Source organism: Haematobia irritans, chromosome 1 (assembly GCF_050003625.1).
Source record: "Haematobia irritans isolate KBUSLIRL chromosome 1, ASM5000362v1, whole genome shotgun sequence".
In the NCBI taxonomy this organism is placed as follows: domain Eukaryota; kingdom Metazoa; phylum Arthropoda; class Insecta; order Diptera; family Muscidae; genus Haematobia; species Haematobia irritans.
The window spans coordinates 146,024,979-146,039,654 of record NC_134397.1 but is presented as its reverse complement, the minus strand read 5'-3'; the positions used below and the strand labels follow the sequence as shown (position 1 = coordinate 146,039,654).

Sequence of the window (14,676 nt, the reverse complement as noted above, 5' to 3'; positions counted from 1 at the left end):
TTGACACCATTTTTCGAGTTATGGTCATACGAAATAGAGGCTCATAAAAAGCGAACGCCAACTAATCTAGCACAATCCTTTCCTCTCACCGAGTACTTTTGGCTGGGCTAAGTAATTTTTTGTTGGGAATTTTTGTGTTGTGTATTCAAAGCGTCAATTTTCAAAAGAGAATATGAGCCCTATTTTTTTGGCTCATTTTCCCGGGGCCCATTTTCATACCGCATAACAGAGAGACGGACATGGTTGGATCGATTCAGGGACACGGTTGCTACAGTTGGGAGAATTCTACCAAAAATGGTAGATTTTTTACTTTTTCGTAGATTGGTAGAATTTCCGATGTTTTGGTAGATTTTGCAAAATATTTCCTTCTAAAATAAATAAATAGAAATTTTCTACAGAAACAAAATTTTGCGAAAATTTTATATAGAAATAAAATTTTGAGAAAATTTTTTATAGAAATAAAATTTTGACAAAATTTTCTATAGAAACAAATTTTTATATAGAAATAAAATTTTGAGAAAATTTTCTATAGAAATAAAATTTTGAGAAATTTCCCGGGGCCCATTTTCATACCGCATAACAGACAGACGGACATGGTTGGATCGATTCAGGGACACGGTTGCTACAGTTGGGAGAATTCTACCAAAAATGGTAGATTTTTTACTTTTTCGTAGATTGGTAGAATTTCCGATGTTTTGGTAGATTTTGCAAAATATTTCCTTCTAAAATAAATAAATAGAAATTTTCTACAGAAACAAAATTTTGCGAAAATTTTATATAGAAATAAAATCTGGAGAAAATTTTCTATAGAAATACAATTTTGAGAAAATTTTCTATAGAAACAAAATTTTATATAGAAATAAAATTTTGAGAAAATTTTCTATAGAAATAAAATTTTGAGAAAAATTTCTATAGAAATAAAATTTTGAGAAAATTTTCTATAGAAATAAAATTTGGAGAAAATTTTCTATAGAAATAAAATTTGGAGAAAATATTCTATAGAAATAAATTTTAACAACATTTTCTATAGAAATAAAATTTTGATAAAAATTTTCTACAGAATTAAAATTTTGACAAAAGTTTCTATAGTATTAAAATTGTGAAGAAAATTTCTATAGAAATAAAATATTGAAGAAATTGAAGTAAAATTTTGAAAAAATTTTCTGTAGAAATAAAAATTTGACAAAATTTTCTATAGAATTAAAACCAGGGCTGTGGAGCCGGAGCCGGAGTCGGAGTCTTGGAGTCGTAGTCTGAAGATTTTGCTGGAGTCGAAGTCGGAGTCGTAAAAATTTTGCTCGACTCCGGCTAAACCAAATTTTTTAAAACACTTCACATTTTTGTAACTAAGCAAGTTTTTACGCAAATTAGTTTCCATTGCGTTATTCAATCGATCAATGTACAACATGATTGTAAATGAAAATCAACTTCCAATTACGGCTATCTTTTGATGTTTCCTAGAATGTTAGACTAGCAGATGGGCTGGATCGATCCATTCTAATACCCGAAATTATTTATTTTTTAAATTTATTTTAAGGCCATATACATATGTGGAATATTGACAGAAAATGTTTTCAAAGTTGTTTTTTATAGAAAAATTTGTCAAAATGATATTTCTATAAAAAGTTTTGTCAACATTTTATTTCTATAGCAAATTTTATTCAAAATTATATTACTATAGAAATATTTTTTTCTATAGAAAATTTAGTCAAAATTTTATTTCTATCGAAAATTGAGTCAAAATTTTGTTTCTGTAGAATATTTTGCAGAATTTTATTTACTACACAAACATTTTTCTAAAATTGTATTTTTATTGATAATTTTTTAAAAATTTTATTTCTATTTTTTTTGCAAAATTTTATTTCTATAGAAAATTTTGCAAAAGTTTGTTTGTTACACATTTTTTTTTTTAAATTTTATTTCTATTGATATTTTATTTCTATAAAAATTTAAGTCAAAATTTTATTTCTATAGAAAATTTTGCCAAAATTTTATAGTAATAAATTTTTTTATTAGAAAATTTTGTCAAAATTTAATTTCTATAGAAAATTTAGTCAAAATTTTGTTTCTGTAGAATATTTTGCAGAATTTTATTTACTACACAAACATTTTTCTAAAATTGTATTTTTATTGATAATTTTTTAAAAATTTTATTTCTATAAGAAAAAATTGTCAAATTTTATGTCTATAGCAAATTTTCTGAAATTTTTTTGCTTACTGATGCTCACTGCTATAAAAAATGTATTCGAAATTTTATTACTATAGAAATATTTTTTTTCTATATAAAATTTAGTCAAAATTTTATTTCTATAGAAAATGTAGTCAAAATTTTGTTTCTTAGAATATGTTATTTTGCAAAATTTTATTTCTATAGAAAATTTTTCAAAATTTTGTTTGCTACACATTTTTTTAAATTGTATTTCTATTGATAACTTTTTCAAACTTTTATTTCTATAAAAATTTTTGCCAAGTTTTATTTCTATAAAAATTTTATTCAAAATTTTATTTCTGTATATTTGGTCAAAATATGATTTCTATAAAAAATTTTGCCAAAATTTTATTTCTATAGAAAATTTAGTCAAAATTTTGTTTCTGTAGAAAATTTTGCAAAATTTTATTTACTAGACAAAAATTTTTCCAAAATTGTATGCTCACTGATGCTCACTGCTAAGTCAAAAACTTGTAGAAATGACTCAAATTTTCAAATTTTTCAATGAATGAATCTTAAATGAATTTTTGCGAAATTGTCTAAACAATTATAAATATTTCCCAAATATTGCCCGGGATTTTGTAGAAGTCTGATTTGAGATTTTATCACAATGTAGATCTAAATACAAAGTTGTGCAGAGTATATTATAATCGGCCCGCCCGACTTTAGATTTTCCTTGCATTTTTATTTTTTGTTAAAATTGTGTTAGGTCCCATAACGTTAGATTTAAATTTTAAAAACATAGATTTTGTAGAAGTATATACAATTTTGTCTAAATCGATTCAGATTCAAATTCATGCATTTGGGAATATAAACCTTTATATAGCTCGCAATAAATTTAAAGGATTTGAGATAGTATCAATAATTTTTGTCCACAAATACATTTACTGTTGGTATCTTCTCATATTATGATGGGCATTTATAGCATTATTTTATTTATTAAACATTGCCCTAAATTTGAAATATAGAGTTTAATTAAATTTTCTATAGACATAAAATTTTGACAAAATTTTCTATAGACATAAAATTTTGACAAAATTTTCTATAGAAATAAAATTTTTAAAAATTTTCTATAGAAATAAAATTTTGAGAAAATTTTCGATAGAAATAAAATTTTGAGAAATTTTTCTATAGAAATAAAATTTTGAGAAAATTTTCTATAGAAATAAAGTTTGGAGAAAATTTTCGATAGAAATAAAATCTGGACAAAATTTTCTATAGAAATAAAATTTTGATAAAAATTTTCTATAAAAATAAAATTTGGAGAAAATTTTGTATAGAAATAAAATTTTGAGAAAATTGTCTATAGAAATAAAATGTTGACAAAATTTTCTACAGAAATAAAATTTTGATAAAATTTTCTATAGCAATAAAATTTTGAGAAAATTTCTATAGAAATAAAATTTTGAGAAATTTTTCTATAGAAATAAAATTTTGAGAAAATTTTCTATAGAAATAAAGTTTGGAGAAAATTTTCGATAGAAATAAAATTTTGACAAAATTTTCGATAGAAATAAAATTTTGACAAAATTTTCTATTGAAATAAAATTTTCAGAAAATTTTGTATAGAAAAAAAATTTTGGAGAAAATTTTCGAAAGAAATAAAATTTTCGATAGAAATAACATTTTGAGAAAATTTTCTATAGAAATAAAATCTGGAGAAAATTTTCTATAGAAATAAAATTTTGACAAAATTTTCTATAGAAATACAATTTTGACAAAATTTTCTATAGAAATAAAATTTTTATTCGTTTTGTTTTGTCAATGGTGGTTTTGTTCTCTAAGCATTGTTGCTGTTTTTTGATTCCAACTTAAAACCATGCATTGACTAAACTACAAGTGTAGCTTAATCAACAGAGGAAAAGAATGTTTGTCAAATTTATTTGGGCAAAGCCCTATATTTAGACTGCAAGATGGTTGGATGGACGCACGTTTCGGAATTACCACATTCCTCATCAGCACCCTCTACTTGCAGCAAAACTATCAACCAATTATCAGAATAAATTCAATTATTTCGGCATAAGCCGGCTATCATACAAAACCTTTTTTTTCTATAGGAATAAAATTTTCTATAGAAATAAAATGTTGGCAAAAATTTCTATAAAAATAAAATTTTGATAAAATTTTTAAAAATTTCCTATAGAAATAAAATTTTGGCAAAATTTTCTAAAGAAATAACATTTTGTTGTTTTTTTTTTTTATTTCGACATAAGCCGTCTATCATGTAAAGCCTTTTTTCGGAAGGTTCAAGTGTGGTTCATTGTTGGGTTTAATGAACTGCCTGAATTTATTCTGATAATTGGTTGATAGTTTTGCTGCAAGTAGAGGATGCTGATGAGGAATGTGGTAATTCCGAAACGTGCATCCACCCAACCATCTTGCAGTCTATAGGGCTTGCCCAAATAAATTTGACAAACATTCTTTTCCTCTGTTGGTAAAGCTACATTTGTAGTTTAGTCAATGCATGGTTTTAAGCTGAAATCAAAAAGAAATAACATTTTGAGAAAATTTTCTATAGAAATAAAATTTTGACAAAATTTTATACAGAAATAAAATTTTAATAAAATTTTCTATATAAATAAAATTTTGAGAAAATTTTCTATTGAAATAAAATTTAAGAAAATTTTCGATAAAAATAAAATTTTGAGAAAATTTTCTATAGAAATAAAAATTTTCTATAGAAATAAAATTTTGAAAAAATTTTGTATAGAAATAAAATTTTTAAAAAATTTTCTATAGAAATAAAATTTTGAAAAAATTTTCTATAGAAATAAAATTTTTAAAAAATTTTCTATAGAAATAAAATTTTTAAAAAATTTTCTATAGAAATAAAATTTTTAAAAAATTTTCTATAGAAATAAAATTTTGACAAAATTTTCTATAGAAATAAAATTTTGACAAAATTTTCTATAGAAATAAAATTTTGACAAAATTTTTTATAGAAATAAAATTTTGACAAAATTTTCTATAGAAATAAAATTTTGACAAAATTTTCTATAGAAATAAAATTTTGACAAAATTTTCTATAGAAATAAAATTTTGACAAAATTTTCTATAGAAATAAAATTTTGACAAAATTTTCTATAGAAATATAATTTTGAGAAAATTTTCTTTAGAAAAAAAAATTGACAAAATTTTCTATACAAATAAAATTGTAAAAAATTTCCTGTTAAAATTAAATTTTGAAATCGTCCGTAAATTCACTGAAATATTGAATCTGAAATATTGAATGATAGGCTAAGTATAGGTTAAGATTTTTTTTTGAGGATTTTGTGACTTTGGTATAGGGAGCCACCTTGGTGCAATGGTTAGCATGCCCGCCTTGGGTTCGATTCCTGCTTCGACCGAATACCAAAAAGTGTTTCATCGGTGGATTATTCCACCTCAGTAATGTTGGTGACATTTTTGAGGGTTTCAAAGCTTCTCTACACTGAAAAAAATATTGTCGTGAGGTCAAAGAATTCATGTCTTTAAAATACGGATACAAATTTTGCTTAGCATAGAAGACGCATTTCTCTAAAATAAAGTTATTTTCCTTGTCCAAAAGTCGATAAACTTTTCAATGAAGTCGTATTGTCGTTATAATTAAGTGATTTGATTTCAAAATGGGTATCTTAACATGAAAGAAAAAATTTATAGACTAAGGTCAACTTGACTTTAATAATTCAGAAAAATTCTTTAAATTTAATGAAATTGTCTTTAAATTTGTTGTCTTTTTGCATCTTGACTACAAAGGAAAAAATCGTTCAAATATAAGACATGTTTTTCAAAACTTTATTTTAAAGAAGTTTTTTACTTCAAACATAGCATAATTTCTACTGGAAGTCGAGTCCTAATTTGGAAAATAAAGTTGCCGTTAACTCGTTTTAAAGGTCTTTGATAGCATATGAAGAAAAAAAGCTGAGAAAGCGATAAATTAAAATTTGCTTCCTAGAAGCAAGTACACAAAACCTAAATTTAAAAGAGAATTGTGTCTTAAAAGTATCCTTACTTGTATTCTCCGCTTCTTTGGCTCGGAATCAATACCAATTTTTTTAAAGTAAAGACAAAATCTTTGGAACCGAGTATGCTTTTTTTTCAGTGTAGGTTAGGTTAGGTTAAAGTGGCAGCCCGATTAAGATTCAGGCTCACTTAGGCTATTCAGTCCATTGTGATACCACATTAACTAAAAGTACCTATTACATATGGGCACTTCTAGTTTTAACCGCTGAACCTTCTCGATTATTTTTCTTCGCTGAACCAACCAGATGGTTCCAAAAATATTAGCAGACTGCTTAAGGTAAGTGGCTATAAAAAGGAGGTCCCTTGTCATTGAGCTTAACATGGAATCGGCAGCACTCAGAAAGAAGTTCACCACTGTAGTATCACATTGGACTGAATAGTCTAAGTGAGCCTGATACATCGGGCTGCCACCTAGCGTAACCTAACCTAACTTTTGTTTAAAGTTTTTTTTTTTTTTTTTTGCATTAAGAAAACATTTTTTGAAAATTCGGTAAATGAGATCAGCATCTCAATTTTATTCATCCTAGATTTTAAGCCAGATCGGTCACTAAAAAATGTCTTTATTTTAAAGAAGCCGCGTCTTTGGCTCGGAATCAATACGAAAATCCTTAAGGGAAGGTCAAAATCTTTGGATCCAAGTTAACTTTTTTTGGGGTGGATGTCCTAACTTATAATATCCTGTTCCACAGAAGGGTTCAGGATATAAAAAAAAACTATGCTTTTACACTGCGGGCAAATGACACATACAGAAAATGAAAGCTATGGAATTAGGTTATAGTATCCCGAACTACGCCATCTGTTGTCAATACTGCACTACTAATTTGCGCATCCACACAGAAGAAAATCTCACGAAAATTTTTCGAATTAAAGTCTTAATTGAGTTTTAAAAAATATTTCATTGAAGCAAAAATTAATAGTATTAATTAATTTTTAATTGGATCAATTAATTTTTTAAGTGTCTTACAATTAATTGTTTATTTGATATTATCATTTCTGTGATTGAAGACATTTCAATTAAAAATTAATTGGATCAGTAAATTCCGTGATTGAAGACAAAAAATATTTTCGTATGTGCAACAATGTGTTCCAACATAGATTTGTTTATACAAACAGAAAGTTAAAGTTTTATTTCAGATATCTGTAACAAATCAGTTAAAGGAAGGAATTATATTTAATTGCATCTACTCTTGCTACAGGTGCCAGACTTGTTGGGCATGAAGCCATGTTTTTTTTTTTTTGTATGTCGTATATACACTTATTCTGTATTTTTTTAAGTGTTGTTTTTCAAATGTTTTTCGTTATTTCCCATTACATTTTCAACTCCCATTCCAAGCCAAAACCTAATCCACATCTTCGCCAAAAGACAAAAAAGTCAAGTGTCTTTGGTGTGTCCATGTGTTGAGATTCGGTGGAAATAAAATATTTTATATATACATATATACACTAATACATTATCACCCGTTATCCTCTTGTAGGGGGGTTGGGAAGGTGGTGCAACTGATTTCTGTTAATGTCATCCCTACTCTACTATTTACCCTCCAATGACCCAACACTATTTGTGTCCTCATTTTGTGTTTTTTTCTTTTCTTTTTGGTTTTTGTATAATACCAAAATTCGCTATTATGACGCAACACATTCATTCGCGCCCATGCATGAAAATCTCGCATACACTCTGATCTCCCATTTCCAAAACCCACAAGCCACCTATGTAGTGGTCCTTGATTTAGTATGAGGTTGTGAAATGGACCTCAACCTGTTGCCTGGTTATACTAGAATGTTGCTGTGTTAGCTCAACATTAAAGTCAACATCATTGTTGCTCTCAAACTTTTTCTCCCCATCCCCGGGAGAATGGGTCAATAGTTGCAGCAGCTAGCTACAGCTGCTGTTTGTGTGATGACGACAAACGACGGTTACGACGACAATTTTCGTGACTATCACACCAACAACGAAAACAAAAAACACATCCTACGAAATAAAGGACACGAAAAATACTTGTGTTGTTGCATTAGTGTGAAGCAACATGTTGTTGCTGACTTGTATGTATGCGGCAAGGATTCCATGTTTGTGCATTTACTTATGTACTCATTGCTGCTTTGTATTTACTCAGTAGGGTGAGTTAGCATTTGGGCAACCAAGACATTTTAATTCGGGCTCAAAATTTTGCTTGGAATTTGGTCCTCTCTTTATAATTCCTCGATTCCTAGTTTAGAGATTCTTAGCTGTTTGAAAATCAGTTTTTAATGCAAACATTTTTGATCTAAGTTAGGTTGGATTAGAATGAAAGAGGATTCAGGTTGCTCTGTCTCATGTCGGCTGACATACACCTAAGCCAGTATTCGGCTTATGGGGGCTCTAACTTCTTTTTTCCATCGTATCCTTCTTTTATTCCAGGAGCACTGTGTCCCTAACGAATTCCCTTATCGGTTTTCAGTCCCTGTTTCCAAAATGGACCAGCTCCCGAATCACCTTTTACAGATTTGGCTAGTAAATTCCACTGACAAAGGTTGTGTTCCAAGGTCCCATCATCCTCAAAACACGTCCTATATACGACATTCTCTGCTGCTCTTATTTAGCATAGATGTGCTCTGAATTCTAGGGGCCATTATTCCCACGGTCCTTCTGACTGTCTTCCTACTCGTCCTACTTTATGTGCCTCCCTTGCCCATTCATCCTACTCGGTCTGCGTGTCCTCAATAGGCTTTGCGTGTTCCAATGTCTCAAACGACTTACATGCACAATCTTTTGCTGTTCCTATTCGGGTCTGATGTGCTCTGAATTCTAGGTGCCATTATTCCCACGGTCCTCCTGACTGTAGTCCTTCTACTAAAATAGTTTTTCAGACTTTTTCTTGTGTGAGTCACCCAATAGTATTTTCGTCGTCATTCCGACCGTTTGCGTTGGTCCCATCGCTTAATATGTCTCCCGTGCCCATTCATCCAATTCAGTTGCGTTCGCTAAGCTCACTTCCCTATATGTCCTAGCTCTTATTGCCAGTTCATTAGCTTTTGCGTTTCCTTTTATCACGGCATGTCCCGGAAACCATATGATGTGGATCCTGACGTATTCTTCTTACCATTCTATTATTTCAGAGACAGTGCCTCTAACGAATTCCTTAATTTTGTCCAAGTTGTGCCAGGTCTCGAATCACTTCTTCGCCAAAATGATTAACTCTTTGTCTAGTAACGGCAGGACAGTGACAAAGTTAGTATTGCAAGGTCCCATCATGCTCAAAACACGCCATTCATGCACCATCCTCTGCTGGTTCTATTCGACAAAGATGTGGTCTCAAATTGAGGTGCCCTGCCCTCCTGACTATCGTCTTACTATCCTTAGTAGTTCTTCAAACGTTTTCTTGTCAGAGTCATCCCATAGTCGTCGCCCTTCCGCTCGTTGCATTGATCCACATCGCCTTATGTGTCTCCCGTGCTGCTCCTATTCGGCACAGATGTGCTGTCAATTCTAGGCACCCATTCATTATTCCAACGGCCCTTCTGACTGTTGTCCTACTCTCTTGGAGTAGTTTTACCGACTTCCCTGGGTCACCCCATAGTCGTCATCCTTCCGACCGTTGCCTTGGTCTATCTGATGTGGATCCTGCCGTATTCTTCTTTCCATCGCGTCCTTCTTTTATTGTAGGAACTCTGTGGCTCTAACGTGTTGCGTAATTGGTTTACAGTCCTTGGTTCTAAGCTGCGAATCAATTTTTCACCGATATGCTTAAATCATTGCCTAGTAAAGGCAGATCAGTGAAAAAGTTAGTCTTCCAAGGTCCCATAATCCTCAAAACATACCCTGCATGCACCATCCTGTGCTGCTCCTATTCGGCACAGATGTGCTCTCAAATTTCTGTGCCTGACTGTTGTCTTACCCTCCTTGAGTAGTTCTCCAGAATCACTCTTGTCTGAGTCACCCCATAGCCGTCGCTTTATGTGTCTTCCGTACTGCTCGTTTTCGGCACACATGTGCGCTCAATTCTAGGTACCCAGTCATTATTCCCACGGCCCTCCTGACTGTCGTCCTACTCTCCTTAAACAGTTCTCCAAACTTTTTCTTCTCTGTTTTACCCCACAGTCGTCGTCCTCCCGATCATTGGATTGCGCGACACATCGCTTTATGTGTTTCCCGTGTCCATTCATCCCACTCGGTCCGCATTGCCTCTTTGAGCTTTACTATCTCTAAGTTCACTTCCCTATATGTCCTCTTATTTCGATATATTCCGGTATGATGCCGATCCTGTAGTATTCCAAATATTATTTCTTTTGCATTCTAATACGATTCGCGATCTAACGTTAATGTCTGCTATATTGGCTCCTGTAAAATGTTTACGTTTTGTGGTACACTCTTCTGCCTTCAGGCTTGTGCTACGATGCGCTAGAGAATCTCGGTGTCTGGATCCTCCAAATATACGCCCAATTCCGACCTCTCGTTCATCTTAGATCCATCGGTGTAGCATTTATTTTAATCATGTACATGCTAACACATTTCCTCATGGAACGCACTGTTCTGCTCTGCTAACACATTTTCTTGTGGCACGTACTTACACTTGCAGGATTGAGCTGTGATCCGGTAATGGGAAAAGGATCTTTGTGTCTGCGTCCTCCACAGTCCCGTCCTCTTTCCCATCTTCGATCCATTGGTGTATCAGTTATTTCCATCCGTGGTCTTTATTGCCTCAGTTATGCCAAGACAACATGTCCGTAGGTGCCGTTGTAAAATTTCTATGTTGCATTTCTACTCCATTGATGTCTACCAGACTATCGACGTGTATGTCAGAAGATGAGGTTCGGTAATCGGAATTGGATCTCGCTATCCTGGTCTTCCTCATATACGCCCAGTCCCATCCTCTCAACCATCTTCGATCCATCAAATTAGCAGTTATTTCCCTTTGGTATCTGTTCTGATCTGGTAACACTTTCCCTCTGATACACTTCCCAAACCTATACCTGTAGCATTGAGCTGTGGTGCGGTAATCGTAATAGGATCTCGTTGTCGAATAACTGGGCGTCTTCATTGCCTCAGTTATGCCAAGACAACATGTCCGTAGGTCCTGTTGTAAAATTCTTATGTTGCACTTCCACTCCATTGATGTCTACCAGACTATCGACGTGTATGTCAGGAGCTGTGGTCCGGTAATCGGAATTGGATCTCAGTATCCGGATCTTCCACATATACGCCCAGTCCCGTCCTCTCAACCATCTTCGATCCATCAGTTTAGCAGTTATTTCCCTTTGATATCTGTTCTGATCTGGTAACACTTTCCCTCTAATACACTTCCCAAACCTATAGGATCTCGGTGTCCAAGGACATGCCTTGTTCCGTCTTCTCAACCATCTTTGACCCAACGGTGTAACAGTTATTTCCCTCTTGTATCCTTTCTGGAGTCCCATTCCCCTTCATTGCCTCAGTTATGCCAAGACAACATGGCCGTAGGTCCCGTTGTAAAGTTGTTATGTTGCACTTCCACTCCATTGATGTCTACCATACTATCGACGTGTATGTAGGGAGCTGTGGTCCGGTAATCGGAATTGGATTTCAGTATCCGGGTCTTCCACATATACGCCCAGTCCCGTCCTCTCAACCATCTTCGATCCATCAGTTTAGCAGTTATTTCCCTTTGATATCTGTTCTGATCTGGTAACACTTTCCCTCTGATACACTTCCCAAACCTATATCTGTAGCATTGAGCTGTGGTGCAGTAATCGGCATAGGATCTCGGGGTCCAAGAACATGCCTTGTTCCGTCCTCTCAACCATCTTTGATCCAACGGTGTAAAAGTTATTTCCCTCTTGTATCCCTTCTGGAGTCCCATTCTCCCAGGACCATCTTTCTGGCATCACAAAGTTACACACGCCAACTGTGGTCACCTCTGTTAAACGATCGAAGATTATAGCGGTATTTGTTATTGCATCCACCATCGCCCATCATTGCAGCCTTAGGGTCTTCGTTTTTGATAGGAACCTCTATAGGTCTTAAATCCAGACTATCGACGCATATGTCAGGATTGGCCTTATTACGCTCTCATATATCCAGTGCGTCATATTTGGATTCAGGCCCCATTTAGAGCGCCCAAAATCTGTAGGCTTTCTGAGTCCTCTCTCTATCTCTCTCTCTTATGTTGCTCTTCCGATTCAGTTACCGGTGTAAGGTTACATCTAAGTAATTTATTTCATCAGACACTGGTATCCCCATGTCCGGTTCGACATATTGGGCAATTTTAGTTCTTCTAGTGAATAGGCTAAAGTCTGTCTTTCCTGGATAAGATTCAGGCCCCTGGATCTTGCCCAATCATATGCCATACTTAGGACCCTTTCTACCCTTCTACATAATCTGTCATCATCCTGGTATCTTTACGTATGTGACTTAATTAGGTAGTTTTAGAGTTCCAGCAAAAAATTAAGAAACAAGTATATACGGACGTAAGTTCGGCCAGGCCGAATCTTATGTACCCTTCACCATGGATTGCGTAGGAACTTCTACTAAAGGCTGTCATCCACAATCGAATTACTTGGGTTGCGATAACACTTGCCGATGGCAAGGTATCGTAGAACTTTTTAACACTGTCTTCTAAATTGTAAGTTAGTCCATAAGGGGTATATATTAAACAAAAAAAAAAAGGCCGATTAAATACGTATATAATTCAGTTTGACAAAATTTTCTATAGAAATAAAATTTTGACAAAATATTCTATAGAAATAAAAACTTGACATAATTTTCTATAGAAATAAAATGTTGACAAAATTTTCTATGGAAGTAAAATGTTGACAAAATTTTCTATAGCAATAAAATTTTGACAAAATTTTCTATAAAAATAAAATGTTGACAAAATTTTCTATAGAAATAAAATGTTGACAAAATGTTCTATAGAAATAAAATGTTGACAAAATTGTCTATAGAAATAAAATGTTGACAAAATTTTCTACAGAAATAAATTTTTTACAAAATTTTCTATAGAAATAAAATTTTGACAAAATTTTCTATGGAAATAAAATGATGACAAACATTGCTATAGAAATAAACTTTTTACAAAACTTTCTATAGAAATGAAATTTTGACAAAACTTTCTATAGTAATAAAATTTGACAATTTTTACATGGCTGTTAGAGGCCATATACTAACGAAATGTACCAAATTTCAACCGCATCGGATGACTTTTGCTCCTCCAAGAGGCTCCGGAGGTCAAATCTGGGGATCGGTTTATATGGGAGCTATATATAATTATGGACCGATATGGACCATTTTTTGCATGGTTGTTAGAGACCATATACTAACACCACGTACTAAATTTCAATTGGATCGGATGAATTTGGCTAATCCAAGAGGCTCCAGAGTTAAAATCTGGGGATCGGTTTATATGGGAGCTGTATATATTTATGGACCGATATGGACCAATTTTTGCATGGTTGTTAGAGACCGTATACTAACATCAGGTACCAAATTTCAACCGGATCGGATGAATTTTGCCCCTCCAAGAGGCTCCGGAGGTCAAATCTGGGGATCGGTTTATATGGGGGCTATATATAATTATGGACCGATATGGACCAATTTTGGCATGGTTGTTAGAGACCGTATACTTAGACCACGTACCAAATTTCAACCGGATCGGATGAATTTTGCTGCTCCGGAAGGCTCCGCAAGCCAAATTTGGGGATCGGTTTATATGGGGGCTATACGTAAACGTGGGCCGATATGGCCCATTTTCAATACCATCCGACCTACATCTATAACAACTACTTGTGCCAAGTTTCAAGTCGATAGCTAGTTTCGTTCGGAAGTTAGCGTGATTTCCACAGACGGACGGACAGCCGGACAGACGGACGGACATGCTTAGATCGACTCAGAATTTCACCACGACCCAGAATATATATACTTTATGGGGTCTTAGAGCAATATTTCGATGTGTTACAAACGGAATGACAAAGTTAATATACCCCCATCCTATGGTGGAGGGTATAAAAAGTATTTACGTTCCAAAGTCCGATATTCAAATTCTAAAATTCGATGTATTTTTGAACTTGTAAATGGATTTTCTAAAGACCATTTACATAGATATCGTTATAGTTCCCAATATTCAGCAATTACCAGGTCTTTTAAGTTCGGTTAGCAAAAATTACTACGCCCAATATCCTAAAAGGCTATGCAATATTCTAACAATGTGGTTGCTTACAAAATCTATTCGATATTCGATACACACATTGTGGAGCTAAGTGCTTCGTTCCTCACCATTAATGGGAAAATAGGAAGTGGGTTGTTTGAAAATATGTTGCCAGAAACAAGGAAGAAGGAATTTAAGAAAGACGACCAACTACACAGATATTGTTGAATATGTTCTCTACTATCCCTTATGGGAGGGCGGAAGGGTCAGCTATGGAGGCAACGATGCTTTTGTAATGTGTATTGGGAATCAGTCACAACAGGTGGATAGAGTGTGTAGTGCTTTTATTTCCCCACATCCACTTGTAGATTC

General features: G+C 33.0%; 1 protein-coding gene across 1 annotated transcript in view; it reads left to right on the top strand.

Annotated features, from left to right (window-relative positions):
* Positions 1 to 14,676, top strand: part of Eip93F (Ecdysone-induced protein 93F) — a 586,579-nt gene that overhangs the window by 196,451 nt on the left and 375,452 nt on the right. The gene's annotated exons all lie outside the window — the stretch shown is intronic.